Source organism: Ambystoma mexicanum, assembly GCF_040938575.1.
Source record: "Ambystoma mexicanum isolate Mex_15411 chromosome 12 unlocalized genomic scaffold, UKY_AmexF1_1 Mex_chr12_unloc.1, whole genome shotgun sequence".
NCBI classification, from domain to species: Eukaryota; Metazoa; Chordata; class Amphibia; order Caudata; family Ambystomatidae; genus Ambystoma; species Ambystoma mexicanum.
The window spans coordinates 6,159,997-6,185,203 of record NW_027182322.1 but is presented as its reverse complement, the minus strand read 5'-3'; the positions used below and the strand labels follow the sequence as shown (position 1 = coordinate 6,185,203).

General features: G+C 46.2%; 6 non-coding genes across 6 annotated transcripts; all 6 read right to left on the bottom strand.

The window, feature by feature from the left end:
* Positions 1-482: 482 nt before the first annotated feature.
* TRNAH-GUG (transfer RNA histidin (anticodon GUG)) lies at positions 483-554 on the bottom strand. The gene has a single exon. It is a non-coding gene; the product is annotated as a tRNA-His (tRNA).
* Positions 555-2,952: 2,398 nt separating this feature from the next.
* TRNAH-GUG (transfer RNA histidin (anticodon GUG)) lies at positions 2,953-3,024 on the bottom strand. The gene has a single exon. It is a non-coding gene; the product is annotated as a tRNA-His (tRNA).
* Positions 3,025-5,422: 2,398 nt separating this feature from the next.
* Positions 5,423-5,494, bottom strand: TRNAH-GUG (transfer RNA histidin (anticodon GUG)). Its single transcript has one exon. It is a non-coding gene; the product is annotated as a tRNA-His (tRNA).
* A 12,358-nt stretch (positions 5,495-17,852) lies between these two features.
* TRNAH-GUG (transfer RNA histidin (anticodon GUG)) lies at positions 17,853-17,924 on the bottom strand. Its single transcript has one exon. It is a non-coding gene; the product is annotated as a tRNA-His (tRNA).
* A 2,398-nt stretch (positions 17,925-20,322) lies between these two features.
* Positions 20,323-20,394, bottom strand: TRNAH-GUG (transfer RNA histidin (anticodon GUG)). Its single transcript has one exon. It is a non-coding gene; the product is annotated as a tRNA-His (tRNA).
* A 2,321-nt stretch (positions 20,395-22,715) lies between these two features.
* TRNAH-GUG (transfer RNA histidin (anticodon GUG)) lies at positions 22,716-22,787 on the bottom strand. Its single transcript has one exon. It is a non-coding gene; the product is annotated as a tRNA-His (tRNA).
* Positions 22,788-25,207: the final 2,420 nt, after the last annotated feature.

The window sequence follows — 25,207 nt, the reverse complement described above, 5'->3', positions numbered from 1 at the left end:
CCCAATGTAGAAAGACCACAAGTCCACAGATATGCCTGTTTATTTAAACATCTGTATTATCATCAGCGTGTGACTGTAAAGGCGGGACCTCGCGCTCTCTGTAACGCGCTCCATTGGCAACATCAGTTAAATGTCGTTGGTTCAATCCCTCGCGGATGTTGTTTTTATTCCCATTTGTAACTGGGAAATACTGTCGCTGCAATACATATGTCTTAATCAAGCTAGTGGTTATTGACGTAAATGGCAGTGTTATAATGTTTCATGTACTGCAAATGTCACCACATAATGCGCTCTTAATTAGATTTGGTTGAAATACATTACAGTCACCCGATGAAAAAGTGTGCAAAGAGCATTAAAGAAACAAAAGGTTCATAACAGTAACAGGACATATCGAATTGTTTCAGTCCTCCACAGAGATTGCCAATGTATTAATGGAAATTCTAAAATATCTGCCCAACTGCCGTGACATTGCCACACCGCAATGCCGTGACTCGGATTCGAACCGAGGTTGCTGCGGCCACAACGCAGAGTACTAACCACTATACGATCACGGCGAGCTACTTGGGCTACTACAATGTGACGTTCCACCTCTATCATAAGCTGTAATCCATCTGTGATGTCATGACTCATGTTTGAATTAAAGGTTGGTTGTGATGTTATCCATGAGAATAAGTGGACACCTGATCCCCAGTCACTTATTTAAGATCTCAATAATCAAGTCAGAATCCAAATGAAAGTCATCAAAGTGGAGCCAATTAGAAATAATATAGTTACACAAACCTGGCAATGGTGCGGCAGCCAGGGCCGATAATGGCCCGCCAGCCTGAGAGCAGGAAAGTGTGAGAGCAGTGATGGTCTTGTGAGAGTTTACAGCTGTTATTGACCCTGTCCCCTTCCATTGCAGAGTTTTCTCCCTATAAGAAGTGCAGAGGCTCCCTCCGGGGTGCTAATAGTACATTTCTTTTTTTGCGCAGGAGAAGTGCTCTTCACCAATTGCACGTGCCAAATCACCCGAAGGCCACCACCATAAAATTCAGGCATTCATGTTCATGCGTCCTCCATGTTATGTCCTTATAAAGGGATGCATGTTCATGATGACTCCATGTCACACCTGCATACAAGGATGTATGTTCATGCCGCCTCGTTCTCTTGGCTTCATACAGGGATTTTATCTCCTCCCTGTCTCACCCTCATGCAGGGATGCATGACCAATGCTCCTTCCCTTCTCGCCCGCATACATGGATGCACGTTCATGTCTCCTCGTTCTCTCGGCTTCATACAGGGATTTTATCTCCTCCCTGTCTCACCCTCAGGAAGGGATGCATGACCAATGCTCCTTCCCGTCTCGCCCGCATACATGGATGCACGTTCACGCCTCCTCCTTCTCTCGGCTTCATACGGGGATCATATCTCCTCCCTGTCTCACCCTCATGCAGGGATGCATGACCAATGCTCCTTCCTGTCTCGCCCGCATACATGGATGCACGTTCACGCCTCCTCCTTCTCTCGGCTTCATACAGGGATCATATCTCCTCCCTGTCTCACCCTCATGCAGGCATGCATGACCAATGCTCCTTCCCTTCTCGCCTGCATACATGGATGCACGTTCACGCCTCCTCCTTCTCTCGGCTTCATACGGGGATCATATCTCCTCCCTGTCTCACCCTCATGCAGGGATGCATGACCAATGCTCCTTCCTGTCTCGCCCGCATACATGGCTGCACGTTCACGCCTCCTCCTTCTCTCGGCTTCATACGGGGATCATATCTCCTCCCTGTCTCACCCTCATGCAGGGATGCATGACCAATGCTCCTTCTCTTCTCGCCTGCATACATGGATGCACGTTCACGCCTCCTCCTTCTCTCGGCTTCATACGGGGATCATATCTCCTCAATGTCTCACCCTCACTTCCAACATGTGTAACTTCTTGTTCTCTTTGACGTCTGGGGCATGGGTGGCTACTGCACAGCTCTAGATGTCGCCCACCTGCAAGGTGCTATTGAAAGCACTTTTCCACATTGGACGTGCTATATTAACCCCCTCTCCCCAAATACAATAAAAATAAAGAAATATATGTGCTTCCATAATGTCTACCTTCTAATGTTTCATATGTGTAAGCACATTGTCCTCCTCCTGACCACATTCTAAAACTATGTGCAAATTGTTCCTTCCATAAACTGTAACTTCCTTGGCCCTTTATTTATAATGACTGTTATACTTTCTCTCTTTCCGCCACAGTATAAAAAAGCCTAGCACACCTCATGATTGGACTAAGAAATTCCTGTCATTTAGTTGGAAATGATTTTCCCATTATCCCCAAAAACTCCTCACTGTGTCTAAGAACGCTTTTTTTCACAGGACAATACAGATCAGATTGACTTGAAAGGTCCTTTCACGCGACTACAGAATGCCTCTCATTCCACTAAAAGATACTCCAGTGCCTACAATAGCCTAGGACTAGACTATGAGTCCCAATGTAGAAAGACCACAAGTCCACAGATATGCCTGTTTATTTAAACATCTGTATTATCATCAGCGTGTGACTGTAAAGGCGGGACCTCGCGCTCTCTGTAACGCGCTCCATTGGCAACATCAGTTAAATGTCGTTGGTTCAATCCCTCGCGGATGTTGTTTTTATTCCCATTTGTAACTGGGAAATACTGTCGCTGCAATACATATGTCTTAATCAAGCTAGTGGTTATTGACGTAAATGGCAGTGTTATAATGTTTCATGTACTGCAAATGTCACCACATAATGCGCTCTTAATTAGATTTGGTTGAAATACATTACAGTCACCCGATGAAAAAGTGTGCAAAGAGCATTAAAGAAACAAAAGGTTCATAACAGTAACAGGACATATCGAATTGTTTCAGTCCTCCACAGAGATTGCCAATGTATTAATGGAAATTCTAAAATATCTGCCCAACTGCCGTGACATTGCCACACCGCAATGCCGTGACTCGGATTCGAACCGAGGTTGCTGCGGCCACAACGCAGAGTACTAACCACTATACGATCACGGCGAGCTACTTGGGCTACTACAATGTGACGTTCCACCTCTATCATAAGCTGTAATCCATCTGTGATGTCATGACTCATGTTTGAATTAAAGGTTGGTTGTGATGTTATCCATGAGAATAAGTGGACACCTGATCCCCAGTCACTTATTTAAGATCTCAATAATCAAGTCAGAATCCAAATGAAAGTCATCAAAGTGGAGCCAATTAGAAATAATATAGTTACACAAACCTGGCAATGGTGCGGCAGCCAGGGCCGATAATGGCCCGCCAGCCTGAGAGCAGGAAAGTGTGAGAGCAGTGATGGTCTTGTGAGAGTTTACAGCTGTTATTGACCCTGTCCCCTTCCATTGCAGAGTTTTCTCCCTATAAGAAGTGCAGAGGCTCCCTCCGGGGTGCTAATAGTACATTTCTTTTTTTGCGCAGGAGAAGTGCTCTTCACCAATTGCACGTGCCAAATCACCCGAAGGCCACCACCATAAAATTCAGGCATTCATGTTCATGCGTCCTCCATGTTATGTCCTTATAAAGGGATGCATGTTCATGATGACTCCATGTCACACCTGCATACAAGGATGTATGTTCATGCCGCCTCGTTCTCTTGGCTTCATACAGGGATTTTATCTCCTCCCTGTCTCACCCTCATGCAGGGATGCATGACCAATGCTCCTTCCCTTCTCGCCCGCATACATGGATGCACGTTCATGTCTCCTCGTTCTCTCGGCTTCATACAGGGATTTTATCTCCTCCCTGTCTCACCCTCAGGAAGGGATGCATGACCAATGCTCCTTCCCGTCTCGCCCGCATACATGGATGCACGTTCACGCCTCCTCCTTCTCTCGGCTTCATACGGGGATCATATCTCCTCCCTGTCTCACCCTCATGCAGGGATGCATGACCAATGCTCCTTCCTGTCTCGCCCGCATACATGGATGCACGTTCACGCCTCCTCCTTCTCTCGGCTTCATACAGGGATCATATCTCCTCCCTGTCTCACCCTCATGCAGGCATGCATGACCAATGCTCCTTCCCTTCTCACCTGCATACATGGATGCACGTTCACGCCTCCTCCTTCTCTCGGCTTCATACGGGGATCATATCTCCTCCCTGTCTCACCCTCATGCAGGGATGCATGACCAATGCTCCTTCCTGTCTCGCCCGCATACATGGCTGCACGTTCACGCCTCCTCCTTCTCTCGGCTTCATACGGGGATCATATCTCCTCCCTGTCTCACCCTCATGCAGGGATGCATGACCAATGCTCCTTCCCTTCTCGCCTGCATACATGGATGCACGTTCACGCCTCCTCCTTCTCTCGGCTTCATACGGGGATCATATCTCCTCAATGTCTCACCCTCACTTCCAACATGTGTAACTTCTTGTTCTCTTTGACGTCTGGGGCATGGGTGGCTACTGCACAGCTCTAGATGTCGCCCACCTGCAAGGTGCTATTGAAAGCACTTTTCCACATTGGACGTGCTATATTAACCCCCTCTCCCCAAATACAATAAAAATAAAGAAATATATGTGCTTCCATAATGTCTACCTTCTAATGTTTCATATGTGTAAGCACATTGTCCTCCTCCTGACCACATTCTAAAACTATGTGCAAATTGTTCCTTCCATAAACTGTAACTTCCTTGGCCCTTTATTTATAATGACTGTTATACTCTCTCTCTTTCCGCCACAGTATAAAAAAGCCTAGCACACCTCATGATTGGACTAAGAAATTCCTGTCATTTAGTTGGAAATGATTTTCCCATTATCCCCAAAAACTCCTCACTGTGTCTAAGAACGCTTTTTTTCACAGGACAATACAGATCAGATTGACTTGAAAGGTCCTTTCACGCGACTACAGAATGCCTCTCATTCCACTAAAAGATACTCCAGTGCCTACAATAGCCTAGGACTAGACTATGAGTCCCAATGTAGAAAGACCACAAGTCCACAGATATGCCTGTTTATTTAAACATCTGTATTATCATCAGCGTGTGACTGTAAAGGCGGGACCTCGCGCTCTCTGTAACGCGCTCCATTGGCAACATCAGTTAAATGTCGTTGGTTCAATCCCTCGCGGATGTTGTTTTTATTCCCATTTGTAACTGGGAAATACTGTCGCTGCAATACATATGTCTTAATCAAGCTAGTGGTTATTGACGTAAATGGCAGTGTTATAATGTTTCATGTACTGCAAATGTCACCACATAATGCGCTCTTAATTAGATTTGGTTGAAATACATTACAGTCACCCGATGAAAAAGTGTGCAAAGAGCATTAAAGAAACAAAAGGTTCATAACAGTAACAGGACATATCGAATTGTTTCAGTCCTCCACAGAGATTGCCAATGTATTAATGGAAATTCTAAAATATCTGCCCAACTGCCGTGACATTGCCTCACCGCAATGCCATGACTCGGATTCGAACCGAGGTTGCTGCGGCCACAACGCAGAGTACTAACCACTATACGATCACGGCGAGCTACTTGGGCTACTACAATGTGACGTTCCACCTCTATCATAAGCTGTAATCCATCTGTGATGTCATGATTCATGTTTGAATTAAAGGTTGGTTGTGATGTTATCCATGAGAATAAGTGGACACCTGATCCCCAGTCACTTATTTAAGATCTCAATAATCAAGTCAGAATCCAAATGAAAGTCATCAAAGTGGAGCCAATTAGAAATAATATAGTTACACAAACCTGGCAATGGTGCGGCAGCCAGGGCCGATAATGGCCCGCCAGCCTGAGAGCAGGAAAGTGTGAGAGCAGTGATGGTCTTGTGAGAGTTTACAGCTGTTATTGACCCTGTCCCCTTCCATTGCAGAGTTTTCTCCCTATAAGAAGTGCAGAGGCTCCCTCCGGGGTGCTAATAGTACATTTCTTTTTTTGCGCAGGAGAAGTGCTCTTCACCAATTGCACGTGCCAAATCACCCGAAGGCCACCACCATAAAATTCAGGCATTCATGTTCATGCGTCCTCCATGTTATGTCCTTATAAAGGGATGCATGTTCATGATGACTCCATGTCACACCTGCATACAAGGATGTATGTTCATGCCGCCTCGTTCTCTTGGCTTCATACAGGGATTTTATCTCCTCCCTGTCTCACCCTCATGCAGGGATGCATGACCAATGCTCCTTCCCTTCTCGCCCGCATACATGGATGCACGTTCATGTCTCCTCGTTCTCTCGGCTTCATACAGGGATTTTATCTCCTCCCTGTCTCACCCTCAGGAAGGGATGCATGACCAATGCTCCTTCCCGTCTCGCCCGCATACATGGATGCACGTTCACGCCTCCTCCTTCTCTCGGCTTCATACGGGGATCATATCTCCTCCCTGTCTCACCCTCATGCAGGGATGCATGACCAATGCTCCTTCCTGTCTCGCCCGCATACATGGATGCACGTTCACGCCTCCTCCTTCTCTCGGCTTCATACAGGGATCATATCTCCTCCCTGTCTCACCCTCATGCAGGCATGCATGACCAATGCTCCTTCCCTTCTCGCCTGCATACATGGATGCACGTTCACGCCTCCTCCTTCTCTCGGCTTCATACGGGGATCATATCTCCTCCCTGTCTCACCCTCATGCAGGGATGCATGACCAATGCTCCTTCCTGTCTCGCCCGCATACATGGCTGCACGTTCACGCCTCCTCCTTCTCTCGGCTTCATACGGGGATCATATCTCCTCCCTGTCTCACCCTCATGCAGGGATGCATGACCAATGCTCCTTCCCTTCTCGCCTGCATACATGGATGCACGTTCACGCCTCCTCCTTCTCTCGGCTTCATACGGGGATCATATCTCCTCAATGTCTCACCCTCACTTCCAACATGTGTAACTTCTTGTTCTCTTTGACGTCTGGGGCATGGGTGGCTACTGCACAGCTCTAGATGTCGCCCACCTGCAAGGTGCTATTGAAAGCACTTTTCCACATTGGACGTGCTATATTAACCCCCTCTCCCCAAATACAATAAAAATAAAGAAATATATGTGCTTCCATAATGTCTACCTTCTAATGTTTCATATGTGTAAGCACATTGTCCTCCTCCTGACCACATTCTAAAACTATGTGCAAATTGTTCCTTCCATAAACTGTAACTTCCTTGGCCCTTTATTTATAATGACTGTTATACTCTCTCTCTTTCCGCCACAGTATAAAAAAGCCTAGCACACCTCATGATTGGACTAAGAAATTCCTGTCATTTAGTTGGAAATGATTTTCCCATTATCCCCAAAAACTCCTCACTGTGTCTAAGAACGCTTTTTTTCACAGGACAATACAGATCAGATTGACTTGAAAGGTCCTTTCACGCGACTACAGAATGCCTCTCATTCCACTAAAAGATACTCCAGTGCCTACAATAGCCTAGGACTAGACTATGAGTCCCAATGTAGAAAGACCACAAGTCCACAGATATGCCTGTTTATTTAAACATCTGTATTATCATCAGCGTGTGACTGTAAAGGCGGGACCTCGCGCTCTCTGTAACGCGCTCCATTGGCAACATCAGTTAAATGTCGTTGGTTCAATCCCTCGCGGATGTTGTTTTTATTCCCATTTGTAACTGGGAAATACTGTCGCTGCAATACATATGTCTTAATCAAGCTAGTGGTTATTGACGTAAATGGCAGTGTTATAATGTTTCATGTACTGCAAATGTCACCACATAATGCGCTCTTAATTAGATTTGGTTGAAATACATTACAGTCACCCGATGAAAAAGTGTGCAAAGAGCATTAAAGAAACAAAAGGTTCATAACAGTAACAGGACATATCGAATTGTTTCAGTCCTCCACAGAGATTGCCAATGTATTAATGGAAATTCTAAAATATCTGCCCAACTCGGATTCGAACCGAGGTTGCTGCGGCCACAATGCAGAGTACTAACCACTATACGATCACGGCGAGCTACTTGGGCTACTACAATGTGACGTTCCACCTCTATCATAAGCTGTAATCCATCTGTGATGTCATGACTCATGTTTGAATTAAAGGTTGGTTGTGATGTTATCCATGATAATAAGTGGACACCTGATCCCCAGTCACTTATTTAAGATCTCAATAATCAAGTCAGAATCCAAATGAAAGTCATCAAAGTGGAGCCAATTAGAAATAATATAGTTACACAAACCTGGCAATGGTGCGGCAGCCAGGGCCGATAATGGCCCGCCAGCCTGAGAGCAGGAAAGTGTGAGAGCAGTGATGGTCTTGTGAGAGTTTACAGCTGTTATTGACCCTGTCCCCTTCCATTGCAGAGTTTTCTCCCTATAAGAAGTGCAGAGGCTCCCTCCGGGGTGCTAATAGTACATTTCTTTTTTTGCGCAGGAGAAGTGCTCTTCACCAATTGCACGTGCCAAATCACCCGAAGGCCACCACCATAAAATTCAGGCATTCATGTTCATGCGTCCTCCATGTTATGTCCTTATAAAGGGATGCATGTTCATGATGACTCCATGTCACACCTGCATACAAGGATGTATGTTCATGCCGCCTCGTTCTCTTGGCTTCATACAGGGATTTTATCTCCTCCCTGTCTCACCCTCATGCAGGGAGACATGACCAATGCTCCTTCCCTTCTCGCCCGCATACATGGATGCACGTTCATGTCTCCTCGTTCTCTCGGCTTCATACAGGGATTTTATCTCCTCCCTGTCTCACCCTCAGGAAGGGATGCATGACCAATGCTCCTTCCCGTCTCGCCCGCATACATGGATGCACGTTCACGCCTCCTCCTTCTCTCGGCTTCATACGGGGATCATATCTCCTCCCTGTCTCACCCTCATGCAGGGATGCATGACCAATGCTCCTTCCTGTCTCGCCCGCATACATGGATGCACGTTCACGCCTCCTCCTTCTCTCGGCTTCATACAGGGATCATATCTCCTCCCTGTCTCACCCTCATGCAGGCATGCATGACCAATGCTCCTTCCCTTCTCGCCTGCATACATGGATGCACGTTCACGCCTCCTCCTTCTCTCGGCTTCATACGGGGATCATATCTCCTCCCTGTCTCACCCTCATGCAGGGATGCATGACCAATGCTCCTTCCTGTCTCGCCCGCATACATGGCTGCACGTTCACGCCTCCTCCTTCTCTCGGCTTCATACGGGGATCATATCTCCTCCCTGTCTCACCCTCATGCAGGGATGCATGACCAATGCTCCTTCCCTTCTCGCCTGCATACATGGATGCACGTTCACGCCTCCTCCTTCTCTCGGCTTCATACGGGGATCATATCTCCTTAATGTCTCACCCTCACTTCCAACATGTGTAACTTCTTGTTCTCTTTGACGTCTGGGGCATGGGTGGCTACTGCACAGCTCTAGATGTCGCCCACCTGCAAGGTGCTATTGAAAGCACTTTTCCACATTGGACGTGCTATATTAACCCCCTCTCCCCAAATACAATAAAAATAAAGAAATATATGTGCTTCCATAATGTCTACCTTCTAATGTTTCATATGTGTAAGCACATTGTCCTCCTCCTGACCACATTCTAAAACTATGTGCAAATTGTTCCTTCCATAAACTGTAACTTCCTTGGCCCTTTATTTATAATGACTGTTATACTCTCTCTCTTTCCGCCACAGTATAAAAAAGCCTAGCACACCTCATGATTGGACTAAGAAATTCCTGTCATTTAGTTGGAAATGATTTTCCCATTATCCCCAAAAACTCCTCACTGTGTCTAAGAACGCTTTTTTTCACAGGACAGTACAGATCAGATTGACTTGAAAGGTCCTTTCACGCGACTACAGAATGCCTCTCATTCCACTAAAAGATACTCCAGTGCCTACAATAGCCTAGGACTAGACTATGAGTCCCAATGTAGAAAGACCACAAGTCCACAGATATGCCTGTTTATTTAAACATCTGTATTATCATCAGCGTGTGACTGTAAAGGCGGGACCTCGCGCTCTCTGTAACGCGCTCCATTGGCAACATCAGTTAAATGTCGTTGGTTCAATCCCTCGCGGATGTTGTTTTTATTCCCATTTGTAACTGGGAAATACTGTCGCTGCAATACATATGTCTTAATCAAGCTAGTGGTTATTGACGTAAATGGCAGTGTTATAATGTTTCATGTACTGCAAATGTCACCACATAATGCGCTCTTAATTAGATTTGGTTGAAATACATTACAGTCACCCGATGAAAAAGTGTGCAAAGAGCATTAAAGAAACAAAAGGTTCATAACAGTAACAGGACATATCGAATTGTTTCAGTCCTCCACAGAGATTGCCAATGTATTAATGGAAATTCTAAAATATCTGCCCAACTGCCGTGACATTGCCTCACCGCAATGCCGTGACTCGGACCGAGGTTGCTGCGGCCACAACGCAGAGTACTAACCACTATACGATCACGGCGAGCTACTTGGGCTACTACAATGTGACGTTCCACCTCTATCATAAGCTGTAATCCATCTGTGATGTCATGACTCATGTTTGAATTAAAGGTTGGTTGTGATGTTATCCATGAGAATAAGTGGACACCTGATCCCCAGTCACTTATTTAAGATCTCAATAATCAAGTCAGAATCCAAATGAAAGTCATCAAAGTGGAGCCAATTAGAAATAATATAGTTACACAAACCTGGCAATGGTGCGGCAGCCAGGGCCGATAATGGCCCGCCAGCCTGAGAGCAGGAAAGTGTGAGAGCAGTGATGGTCTTGTGAGAGTTTACAGCTGTTATTGACCCTGTCCCCTTCCATTGCAGAGTTTTCTCCCTATAAGAAGTGCAGAGGCTCCCTCCGGGGTGCTAATAGTACATTTCTTTTTTTGCGCAGGAGAAGTGCTCTTCACCAATTGCACGTGCCAAATCACCCGAAGGCCACCACCATAAAATTCAGGCATTCATGTTCATGCGTCCTCCATGTTATGTCCTTATAAAGGGATGCATGTTCATGATGACTCCATGTCACACCTGCATACAAGGATGTATGTTCATGCCGCCTCGTTCTCTTGGCTTCATACAGGGATTTTATCTCCTCCCTGTCTCACCCTCATGCAGGGATGCATGACCAATGCTCCTTCCCTTCTCGCCCGCATACATGGATGCACGTTCATGTCTCCTCGTTCTCTCGGCTTCATACAGGGATTTTATCTCCTCCCTGTCTCACCCTCAGGAAGGGATGCATGACCAATGCTCCTTCCCGTCTCGCCCGCATATATGGATGCACGTTCACGCCTCCTCCTTCTCTCGGCTTCATACGGGGATCATATCTCCTCCCTGTCTCACCCTCATGCAGGGATGCATGACCAATGCTCCTTCCTGTCTCGCCCGCATACATGGATGCACGTTCACGCCTCCTCCTTCTCTCGGCTTCATACAGGGATCATATCTCCTCCCTGTCTCACCCTCATGCAGGCATGCATGACCAATGCTCCTTCCCTTCTCGCCTGCATACATGGATGCACGTTCACGCCTCCTCCTTCTCTCGGCTTCATACGGGGATCATATCTCCTCCCTGTCTCACCCTCATGCAGGGATGCATGACCAATGCTCCTTCCTGTCTCGCCCGCATACATGGCTGCACGTTCACGCCTCCTCCTTCTCTCGGCTTCATACGGGGATCATATCTCCTCCCTGTCTCACCCTCATGCAGGGATGCATGACCAATGCTCCTTCCCTTCTCGCCTGCATACATGGATGCACGTTCACGCCTCCTCCTTCTCTCGGCTTCATACGGGGATCATATCTCCTCAATGTCTCACCCTCACTTCCAACATGTGTAACTTCTTGTTCTCTTTGACGTCTGGGGCATGGGTGGCTACTGCACAGCTCTAGATGTCGCCCACCTGCAAGGTGCTATTGAAAGCACTTTTCCACATTGGACGTGCTATATTAACCCCCTCTCCCCAAATACAATAAAAATAAAGAAATATATGTGCTTCCATAATGTCTACCTTCTAATGTTTCATATGTGTAAGCACATTGTCCTCCTCCTGACCACATTCTAAAACTATGTGCAAATTGTTCCTTCCATAAACTGTAACTTCCTTGGCCCTTTATTTATAATGACTGTTATACTCTCTCTCTTTCCGCCACAGTATAAAAAAGCCTAGCACACCTCATGATTGGACGAAGAAATTCCTGTCATTTAGTTGGAAATGATTTTCCCATTATCCCCAAAAACTCCTCACTGTGTCTAAGAACGCTTTTTTTCACAGGACAATACAGATCAGATTGACTTGAAAGGTCCTTTCACGCGACTACAGAATGCCTCTCATTCCACTAAAAGATACTCCAGTGCCTACAATAGCCTAGGACTAGACTATGAGTCCCAATGTAGAAAGACCACAAGTCCACAGATATGCCTGTTTATTTAAACATCTGTATTATCATCAGCGTGTGACTGTAAAGGCGGGACCTCGCGCTCTCTGTAACGCGCTCCATTGGCAACATCAGTTAAATGTCGTTGGTTCAATCCCTCGCGGATGTTGTTTTTATTCCCATTTGTAACTGGGAAATACTGTCGCTGCAATACATATGTCTTAATCAAGCTAGTGGTTATTGACGTAAATGGCAGTGTTATAATGTTTCATGTACTGCAAATGTCACCACATAATGCGCTCTTAATTAGATTTGGTTGAAATACATTACAGTCACCCGATGAAAAAGTGTGCAAAGAGCATTAAAGAAACAAAAGGTTCATAACAGTAACAGGACATATCGAATTGTTTCAGTCCTCCACAGAGATTGCCAATGTATTAATGGAAATTCTAAAATATCTGCCCAACTGCCGTGACATTGCCACACGGCAATGCCGTGACTCGGATTCGAACCGAGGTTGCTGCGGCCACAACGCAGAGTACTAACCACTATATGATCACGGCGAGCTACTTGGGCTACTACAATGTGACGTTCCACCTCTATCATAAGCTGTAATCCATCTGTGATGTCATGACTCATGTTTGAATTAAAGGTTGGTTGTGATGTTATCCATGAGAATAAGTGGACACCTGATCCCCAGTCACTTATTTAAGATCTCAATAATCAAGTCAGAATCCAAATGAAAGTCATCAAAGTGGAGCCAATTAGAAATAATATAGTTACACAAACCTGGCAATGGTGCGGCAGCCAGGGCCGATAATGGCCCGCCAGCCTGAGAGCAGGAAAGTGTGAGAGCAGTGATGGTCTTGTGAGAGTTTACAGCTGTTATTGACCCTGTCCCCTTCCATTGCAGAGTTTTCTCCCTATAAGAAGTGCAGAGGCTCCCTCCGGGGTGCTAATAGTACATTTCTTTTTTTGCGCAGGAGAAGTGCTCTTCACCAATTGCACGTGCCAAATCACCCGAAGGCCACCACCATAAAATTCAGGCATTCATGTTCATGCGTCCTCCATGTTATGTCCTTATAAAGGGATGCATGTTCATGATGACTCCATGTCACACCTGCATACAAGGATGTATGTTCATGCCGCCTCGTTCTCTTGGCTTCATACAGGGATTTTATCTCCTCCCTGTCTCACCCTCATGCAGGGATGCATGACCAATGCTCCTTCCCTTCTCGCCCGCATACATGGATGCACGTTCATGTCTCCTCGTTCTCTCGGCTTCATACAGGGATTTTATCTCCTCCCTGTCTCACCCTCAGGAAGGGATGCATGACCAATGCTCCTTCCCGTCTCGCCCGCATACATGGATGCACGTTCACGCCTCCTCCTTCTCTCGGCTTCATACGGGGATCATATCTCCTCCCTGTCTCACCCTCATGCAGGGATGCATGACCAATGCTCCTTCCTGTCTCGCCCGCATACATGGATGCACGTTCACGCCTCCTCCTTCTCTCGGCTTCATACAGGGATCATATCTCCTCCCTGTCTCACCCTCATGCAGGGATGCATGACCAATGCTCCTTCCTGTCTCGCCCGCATACATGGATGCACGTTCACGCCTCCTCCTTCTCTCGGCTTCATACAGGGATCATATCTCCTCCCTGTCTCACCCTCATGCAGGCATGCATGACCAATGCTCCTTCCCTTCTCGCCTGCATACATGGATGCACGTTCACGCCTCCTCCTTCTCTCGGCTTCATACGGGGATCATATCTCCTCCCTGTCTCACCCTCATGCAGGGATGCATGACCAATGCTCCTTCCTGTCTCGCCCGCATACATGGCTGCACGTTCACGCCTCCTCCTTCTCTCGGCTTCATACGGGGATCATATCTCCTCCCTGTCTCACCCTCATGCAGGGATGCATGACCAATGCTCCTTCCCTTCTCGCCTGCATACATGGATGCACGTTCACGCCTCCTCCTTCTCTCGGCTTCATACGGGGATCATATCTCCTCAATGTCTCACCCTCACTTCCAACATGTGTAACTTCTTGTTCTCTTTGACGTCTGGGGCATGGGTGGCTACTGCACAGCTCTAGATGTCGCCCACCTGCAAGGTGCTATTGAAAGCACTTTTCCACATTGGACGTGCTATATTAACCCCCTCTCCCCAAATACAATAAAAATAAAGAAATATATGTGCTTCCATAATGTCTACCTTCTAATGTTTCATATGTGTAAGCACATTGTCCTCCTCCTGACCACATTCTAAAACTATGTGCAAATTGTTCCTTCCATAAACTGTAACTTCCTTGGCCCTTTATTTATAATGACTGTTATACTCTCTCTCTTTCCGCCACAGTATAAAAAAGCCTAGCACACCTCATGATTGGACTAAGAAATTCCTGTCATTTAGTTGGAAATGATTTTCCCATTATCCCCAAAAACTCCTCACTGTGTCTAAGAACGCTTTTTTTCGCAGGACAATACAGATCAGATTGACTTGAAAGGTCCTTTCACGCGACTACAGAATGCCTCTCATTCCACTAAAAGATACTCCAGTGCCTACAATAGCCTAGGACTAGACTATGAGTCCCAATGTAGAAAGACCACAAGTCCACAGATATGCCTGTTTATTTAAACATCTGTATTATCATCAGCGTGTGACTGTAAAGGCGGGACCTCGCGCTCTCTGTAACGCGCTCCATTGGCAACATCAGTTAAATGTTGTTGGTTCAATCCCTCGCGGATGTTGTTTTTATTCCCATTTGTAACTGGGAAATACTGTCGCTGCAATACATATGTCTTAATCAAGCTAGTGGTTATTGACGTAAATGGCAGTGTTATAATGTTTCATGTACTGCAAATGTCACCACATAATGCGCTCTTAATTAGATTTGGTTGAAATACATTACAGTCACCCGATGAAAAAGTGTGCAAAGAGCATTAAAGAAACAAAAGGTTCATAACAGTAACAGGACATATCGAATTGTTTCAGTCCTCCACAGAGATTGCCAATGTATTAATGGAAATTCTAAAATATCTGCCCAACTGCCGTGACATTGCCTCACCGCAATGCCGTGACTCGGATTCGAACCGAGGTTGCTGCGGCCACAACGCAGAGTACTAATCACTATACGATCACGGCGAGCTACTTGGGCTACTACAATGTGACGTTCCACCTCTATCATAAGCTGTAATCCATCTGTGATGTCATGACTCATGTTTGAATTAAAGGTTGGTTGTGATGTTATCCATGAGAATAAGTGGACACCTGATCCCCAGTCACTTATTTAAGATCTCAATAATCAAGTCAGAATCCAAATGAAAGTCATCAAAGTGGAGCCAATTAGAAATAATATAGTTACACAAACCTGGCAATGGTGCGGCAGCCAGGGCCGATAATGGCCCGCCAGCCTGAGAGCAGGAAAGTGTGAGAGCAGTGATGGTCTTGTGAGAGTTTACAGCTGTTATTGACCCTGTCCCCTTCCATTGCAGAGTTTTCTCCCTATAAGAAGTGCAGAGGCTCCCTCCGGGGTGCTAATAGTACATTTCTTTTTTTGCGCAGGAGAAGTGCTCTTCACCAAATGCACGTGCCAAATCACCCGAAGGCCACCACCATAAAATTCAGGCATTCATGTTCATGCGTCCTCCATGTTATGTCCTTATAAAGGGATGCATGTTCATGATGACTCCATGTCACACCTGCATACAAGGATGTATGTTCATGCCGCCTCGTTCTCTTGGCTTCATACAGGGATTTTATCTCCTCCCTGTCTCACCCTCATGCAGGGATGCATGACCAATGCTCCTTCCCTTCTCGCCCGCATACATGGATGCACGTTCATGTCTCCTCGTTCTCTCGGCTTCATACAGGGATTTTATCTCCTCCCTGTCTCACCCTCAGGAAGGGATGCATGACCAATGCTCCTTCCCGTCTCGCCCGCATACATGGATGCACGTTCACGCCTCCTCCTTCTCTCGGCTTCATACGGGGATCATATCTCCTCCCTGTCTCACCCTCATGCAGGGATGCATGACCAATGCTCCTTCCTGTCTCGCCCGCATACATGGATGCACGTTCACGCCTCCTCCTTCTCTCGGCTTCATACAGGGATCATATCTCCTCCCTGTCTCACCCTCATGCAGGCATGCATGACCAATGCTCCTTCCCTTCTCGCCTGCATACATGGATGCACGTTCACGCCTCCTCCTTCTCTCGGCTTCATACGGGGATCATATCTCCTCTCTGTCTCACCCTCATGCAGGGATGCATGACCAATGCTCCTTCCTGTCTCGCCCGCATACATGGCTGCACGTTCACGCCTCCTCCTTCTCTCGGCTTCATACGGGGATCATATCTCCTCCCTGTCTCACCCTCATGCAGGGATGCATGACCAATGCTCCTTCCCTTCTCGCCTGCATACATGGATGCACGTTCACGCCTCCTCCTTCTCTCGGCTTCATACGGGGATCATATCTCCTCAATGTCTCACCCTCACTTCCAACATGTGTAACTTCTTGTTCTCTTTGACGTCTGGGGCATGGGTGGCTACTGCACAGCTCTAGATGTCGCCCACCTGCAAGGTGCTATTGAAAGCACTTTTCCACATTGGACGTGCTATATTAACCCCCTCTCCCCAAATACAATAAAAATAAAGAAATATATGTGCTTCCATAATGTCTACCTTCTAATGTTTCATATGTGTAAGCACATTGTCCTCCTCCTGACCACATTCTAAAACTATGTGCAAATTGTTCCTTCCATAAACTGTAACTTCCTTGGCCCTTTATTTATAATGACTGTTATACTCTCTCTCTTTCCGCCACAGTATAAAAAAGCCTAGCACACCTCATGATTGGACTAAGAAATTCCTGTCATTTAGTTGGAAATTATTTTCCCATTATCCCCAAAAACTCCTCACTGTGTCTCAGAACGCTTTTTTTCACAGGACAATACAGATCAGATTGACTTGAAAGGTCCTTTCACGCGACTACAGAATGCCTCTCATTCCACTAAAAGATACTCCAGTGCCTACAATAGCCTAGGACTAGACTATGAGTCCCAATGTAGAAAGACCACAAGTCCACAGATATGCCTGTTTATTTAAACATCTGTATTATCATCAGCCTGTGACTGTAAAGGCGGGACCTCGCGCTCTCTGTAACGCGCTCCATTGGCAACATCAGTTAAATGTCGTTGGTTCAATCCCTCGCGGATGTTGTTTTTATTCCCATTTGTAACTGGGAAATACTGTCGCTGCAATACATATGTCTTAATCAAGCTAGTGGTTATTGACGTAAATGGCAGTGTTATAATGTTTCATGTACTGCAAATGTCACCACATAATGCGCTCTTAATTAGATTTGGTTGAAATACATTACAGTCACCCGATGAAAAAGTGTGCAAAGAGCATTAAAGAAACAAAAGGTTCATAACAGTAACAGGACATATCGAATTGTTTCAGTCCTCCACAGAGATTGCCAATGTATTAATGGAAATTCTAAAATATCTGCCCAACTGCCGTGACATTGCCTCACCGCAATGCCGTGACTCGGATTCGAACCGAGGTTGCTGCGGCCACAACGCAGAGTACTAACCACTATACGATCACGGCGAGCTACTTGGGCTACTACAATGTGACGTTCCACCTCTATCATAAGCTGTAATCCATCTGTGATGTCATGACTCATGTTTGAATTAAAGGTTGGTTGTGATGTTATCCATGAGAATAAGTGGACACCTGATCCCCAGTCACTTATTTAAGATCTCAATAATCAAGTCAGAATCCAAATGAAAGTCATCAAAGTGGAGCCAATTAGAAATAATATAGTTACACAAACCTGGCAATGGTGCGGCAGCCAGGGCCGATAATGGCCCGCCAGCCTGAGAGCAGGAAAGTGTGAGAGCAGTGATGGTCTTGTGAGAGTTTACAGCTGTTATTGACCCTGTCCCCTTCCATTGCAGAGTTTTCTCCCTATAAGAAGTGCAGAGGCTCCCTCCGGGGTGCTAATAGTACATTTCTTTTTTTGCGCAGGAGAAGTGCTCTTCACCAATTGCACGTGCCAAATCACCCGAAGGCCACCACCATAAAATTCAGGCATTCATGTTCATGCGTCCTCCATGTTATGTCCTTATAAAGGGATGCATGTTCATGATGACTCCATGTCACACCTGCATACAAGGATGCATGTTCATGCCGCCTCGTTCTCTTGGCTTCATACAGGGATTTTATCTCCTCCCTGTCTCACCCTCATGCAGGGATGCATGACCAATGCTCCTTCCCTTCTCGCCCGCATACATGGATGCACGTTCATGTCTCCTCGTTCTCTCGGCTTCATACAGGGATTTTATCTCCTCCCTGTCTCACCCTCAGGAAGGGATGCATGACCAATGCTCCTTCCCGTCTCGCCCGCATACATGGATGCACGTTCACGCCTCCTCCTTCTCTCGGCTTCATACGGGGATCATATCTCCTCCCTGTCTCACCCTCATGCAGGGATGCATGACCAATGCTCCTTCCTGTCTCGCCCGCATACATGGATGCACGTTCACGCCTCCTCCTTCTCTCGGCTTCATACAGGGATCATATCTCCTCCCTGTCTCACCCTCATGCAGGCATGCATGACCAATGCTCCTTCCCTTCTCGCCTGCATACATGGATGCACGTTCACGCCTCCTCCTTCTCTCGGCTTCATACGGGGATCATATCTCCTCCCTGTCTCACCCTCATGCAGGGATGCATGACCAATGCTCCTTCCTGTCTCGCCCGCATACATGGCTGCACGTTCACGCCTCCTCCTTCTCTCGGCTTCATACGGGGATCATATCTCCTCCCTGTCTCACCCTCATGCAGGGATGCATGACCAATGCTCCTTCCCTTCTCGCCTGCATACATGGATGCACGTTCACGCCTCCTCCTTCTCTCGGCTTCATACGGGGATCATATCTCCTCAATGTCTCACCCTCACTTCCAACATGTGTAACTTCTTGTTCTCTTTGACGTCTGGGGCATGGGTGGCTACTGCACAGCTCTAGATGTCGCCCACCTGCAAGGTGCTATTGAAAGCACTTTTCCACATTGGACGTGCTATATTAACCCCCTCTCCCCAAATACAATAAAAATAAAGAAATATATGTGCTTCCATAATGTCTACCTTCTAATGTTTCATATGTGTAAGCACATTGTCCTCCTCCTGACCACATTCTAAAACTATGTGCAAATTGTTCCTTCCATAAACTGTAACTTCCTTGGCCCTTTATTTATAATGACTGTTATACTCTCTCTCTTTCCGCCACAGTATAAAAAAGCCTAGCACACCTCATGATTGGACTAAGAAATTCCTGTCATTTAGTTGGAAATGATTTTCCCATTATCCCCAAAAACTCCTCACTGTGTCTAAGAACGCTTTTTTTCACAGGACAATACAGATCAGATTGACTTGAAAGGTCCTTTCACGCGACTACAGAATGCCTCTCATTCCACTAAAAGATACTCCAGTGCCTACAATAGCCTAGGACTAGACTATGAGTCCCAATGTAGAAAGACCACAAGTCCACAGATATGCCTGTTTATTTAAACATCTGTATTATCATCAGCGTGTGACTGTAAAGGCGGGACCTCGCGCTCTCTGTAACGCGCTCCATTGGCAACATCAGTTAAATGTCGTTGGTTCAATCCCTCGCGGATGTTGTTTTTATTCCCATTTGTAACTGGGAAATACTGTCGCTGCAATACATATGTCTTAATCAAGCTAGTGGTTATTGACGTAAATGGCAGTGTTATAATGTTTCATGTACTGCAAATGTCACCACATAATGCGCTCTTAATTAGATTTGGTTGAAATACATTACAGTCACCCGATGAAAAAGTGTGCAAAGAGCATTAAAGAAACAAAAGGTTCATAACAGTAACAGGACATATCGAATTGTTTCAGTCCTCCACAGAGATTGCCAATGTATTAATGGAAATTCTAAAATATCTGCCCAACTGCCGTGACATTGCCTCACCGCAATGCCGTGACTCGGATTCGAACCGAGGTTGCTGCGGCCACAACGCAGAGTACTAACCACTATACGATCACGGCGAGCTACTTGGGCTACTACAATGTGACGTTCCACCTCTATCATAAGCTGTAATCCATCTGTGATGTCATGACTCATGTTTGAATTAAAGGTTGGTTGTGATGTTATCCATGAGAATAAGTGGACACCTGATCCCCAGTCACTTATTTAAGATCTCAATAATCAAGTCAGAATCCAAATGAAAGTCATCAAAGTGGAGCCAATTAGAAATAATATAGTTACACAAACCTGGCAATGGTGCGGCAGCCAGGGCCGATAATGGCCCGCCAGCCTGAGAGCAGGAAAGTGTGAGAGCAGTGATGGTCTTGTGAGAGTTTACAGCTGTTATTGACCCTGTCCCCTTCCATTGCAGAGTTTTCTCCCTATAAGAAGTGCAGAGGCTCCCTCCGGGGTGCTAATAGTACATTTCTTTTTTTGCGCAGGAGAAGTGCTCTTCACCAATTGCACGTGCCAAATCACCCGAAGGCCACCACCATAAAATTCAGGCATTCATGTTCATGCGTCCTCCATGTTATGTCCTTATAAAGGGATGCATGTTCATGATGACTCCATGTCACACCTGCATACAAGGATGTATGTTCATGCCGCCTCGTTCTCTTGGCTTCATACAGGGATTTTATCTCCTCCCTGTCTCACCCTCATGCAGGGATGCATGACCAATGCTCCTTCCCTTCTCGCCCGCATACATGGATGCACGTTCATGTCTCCTCGTTCTCTCGGCTTCATACAGGGATTTTATCTCCTCCCTGTCTCACCCTCAGGAAGGGATGCATGACCAATGCTCCTTCCCGTCTCGCCCGCATACATGGATGCACGTTCACGCCTCCTCCTTCTCTCGGCTTCATACGGGGATCATATCTCCTCCCTGTCTCACCCTCATGCAGGGATGCATGACCAATGCTCCTTCCTGTCTCACCCTCATGCAGGCATGCATGACCAATGCTCCTTCCCTTCTCGCCTGCATACATGGATGCACGTTCACGCCTCCTCCTTCTCTCGGCTTCATACGGGGATCATATCTCCTCCCTGTCTCACCCTCATGCAGGGATGCATGACCAATGCTCCTTCCTGTCTCGCCCGCATACATGGCTGCACGTTCACGCCTCCTCCTTCTCTCGGCTTCATACGGGGATCATATCTCCTCCCTGTCTCACCCTCATGCAGGGATGCATGACCAATGCTCCTTCCTGTCTCGCCCGCATACATGGATGCACGTTCACGCCTCCTCCTTCTCTCGGCTTCATACGGGGATCATATCTCCTCAATGTCTCACCCTCACTTCCAACATGTGTAACTTCTTGTTCTCTTTGACGTCTGGGGCATGGGTGGCTACTGCACAGCTCTAGATGTCGCCCACCTGCAAGGTGCTATGGAAAGCACTTTTCCACATTGGACGTGCTATATTAACCCCCTCTCCCCAAATACACTAAAAATAAAGAAATATATGTGCTTCCATAATGTCTACCTTCTAATGTTTCATATGTGTAAGCACATTGTCCTCCTCCTGACCACATTCTAAAACTATGTGCAAATTGTTCCTTCCATAAACTGTCACTTCCTTGGCCCTTTATTTATAATGACTGTTATACTCTCTCTCTTTCCGCCACAGTATAAAAAAGCCTAGCACACTTCATGATTGGACTAAGAAATTCCTGTCATTTAGTTGGAAATGATTTTCCCATTATCCCCAAAAACTCCTCACTGTGTCTAAGAACGCTTTTTTTCACAGGACAATACAGATCAGATTGACTTGAAAGGTCCTTTCACGCGACTACAGAATGCCTCTCATTCCACTAAAAGATACTCCAGTGCCTACAATAGCCTAGGACTAGACTATGAGTCCCAATGTAGAAAGACCACAAGTCCACAGATATGCCTGTTTATTTAAACATCTGTATTATCATCAGCGTGTGACTGTAAAGGCGGGACCTCGCGCTCTCTGTAACGCGCTCCATTGGCAACATCAGTTAAATGTCGCTGGTTCAATCCCTCGCGGATGTTGTTTTTATTCCCATTTGTAACTGGGAAATACTGTCGCTGCAATACATATGTCTTAATCAAGCTAGTGGTTATTGACGTAAATGGCAGTGTTATAATGTTTCATGTACTGCAAATGTCACCACATAATGCGCTCTTAATTAGATTTGGTTGAAATACATTACAGTCACCCGATGAAAAAGTGTGCAAAGAGCATTAAAGAAACAAAAGGTTCATAACAGTAACAGGACATATCGAATTGTTTCAGTCCTCCACAGAGATTGCCAATGTATTAATGGAAATTCTAAAATATCTGCCCAACTGCCGTGACATTGCCTCACCGCAATGCCGTGACTCGGATTCGAACCGAGGTTGCTGCGGCCACAACGCAGAGTACTAACCACTATACGATCACGGCGAGCTACTTGGGCTACTACAATGTGACGTTCCACCTCTATCATAAGCTGTAATCCATCTGTGATGTCATGACTCATGTTTGAATTAAAGGTTGGTTGTGATGTTATCCATGAGAATAAGTGGACACCTGATCCCCAGTCACTTATTTAAGATCTCAATAATCAAGTCAGAATCCAAATGAAAGTCATCAAAGTGGAGCCAATTAGAAATAATATAGTTACACAAACCTGGCAATGGTGCGGCAGCCAGGGCCGATAATGGCCCGCCAGCCTGAGAGCAGGAAAGTGTGAGAGCAGTGATGGTCTTGTGAGAGTTTACAGCTGTTATTGACCCTGTCCCCTTCCATTGCAGAGTTTTCTCCCTATAAGAAGTGCAGAGGCTCCCTCCGGGGTGCTAATAGTACATTTCTTTTTTTGCGCAGGAGAAGTGCTCTTCACCAATTGCACGTGCCAAATCACCCGAAGGCCACCACCATAAAATTCAGGCATTCATGTTCATGCGTCCTCCATGTTATGTCCTTATAAAGGGATGCATGTTCATGATGACTCCATGTCACACCTGCATACAAGGATGTATGTTCATGCCGCCTCGTTCTCTTGGCTTCATACAGGGATTTTATCTCCTCCCTGTCTCACCCTCATGCAGGGATGCATGACCAATGCTCCTTCCCTTCTCGCCCGCATACATGGATGCACGTTCATGTCTCCTCGTTCTCTCGGCTTCATACAGGGATTTTATCTCCTCCCTGTCTCACCCCCAGGAAGGGATGCATGACCAATGCTCCTTCCCGTCTCGCCCGCATACATGGATGCACGTTCACGCCTCCTCCTTCTCTCGGCTTCATACGGGGATCATATCTCCTCCCTGTCTCACCCTCATGCAGGGATGCATGACCAATGCTCCTTCCTGTCTCGCCCGCATACATGGCTGCACGTTCACGCCTCCTCCTTCTCTCGGCTTCATACGGGGATCATATCTCCTCCCTGTCTCACCCTCATGCAGGGATGCATGACCAATGCTCCTTCCTGTCTCGCCCGCATACATGGATGCACGTTCACGCCTCCTCCTTCTCTCGGCTTCATACGGGGATCATATCTCCTCAATGTCTCACCCTCACTTCCAACATGTGTAACTTCTTGTTCTCTTTGACGTCTGGGGCATGGGTGGCTACTGCACAGCTCTAGATGTCGCCCACCTGCAAGGTGCTATGGAAAGCACTTTTCCACATTGGACGTGCTATATTAACCCCCTCTCCCCAAATACACTAAAAATAAAGAAATATATGTGCTTCCATAATGTCTACCTTCTAATGTTTCATATGTGTAAGCACATTGTCCTCCTCCTGACCACATTCTAAAACTATGTGCAAATTGTTCCTTCCATAAACTGTCACTTCCTTGGCCCTTTATTTATAATGACTGTTATACTCTCTCTCTTTCCGCCACAGTATAAAAAAGCCTAGCACACCTCATGATTGGACTAAGAAATTCCTGTCATTTAGTTGGAAATTATTTTCCCATTATCCCCAAAAACTCCTCACTGTGTCTAAGAACGCTTTTTTTCACAGGACAATACAGATCAGATTGACTTGAAAGGTCCTTTCACGCGACTACAGAACGCCTCTCATTCCACTCAAAGATACGCCAGTGCCTACAATAGCCTAGGACTAGACTATGAGTCCCAATGTAGAAAGACCACAAGTCCACAGATATGCCTGTTTATTTAAACATCTGTATTATCATCAGCGTGTGACTGTAAAGGCGGGACCTTGCGCTCTCTGTAACGCGCTCCATTGGCAACATCAGTTAAATGTCGTTGGTTCAATCCCTCGCGGATGTTGTTTTTATTCCCATTTGTAACTGGGAAATACTGTCGCTGCAATACATATGTCTTAATCAAGCTAGTGGTTATTGACGTAAATGGCAGTGTTATAATGTTTCATGTACTGCAAATGTCGCCACATAATGCGCTCTTAATTAGATTTGGTTGAAATACATTACAGTCACCCGATGAAAAAGTGTGCAAAGAGCATTAAAGAAACAAAAGGTTCATAATAGTAACAGGACATATCGAATTGTTTCAGTCCTCCACAGAGATTGCCAATGTATTAATGGAAATTCTAAAATATCCGGCCAACTGCAGTGACATTGCCTCACCGCAGTCCCGTGACTCGGATTCCAACCAAGGTTGCTGTGGCCACAACGCAGAGTACTAACCACTATACGATCACAGCGAGCTACTTGGGCTGCTACAATGTGACGTTCCACCTCTATCATAATCTGTACTCCATCTGTGATGTCATGACTCATGTTTGAATTAAAGGTTGGTTGTGATGTTATCCATGAGAATAAGTGGACACCTGATCCCCAGTCACTTATTTAAGATCTCAATAATCAAGTCAGAATCCAAATGAAAGTCATC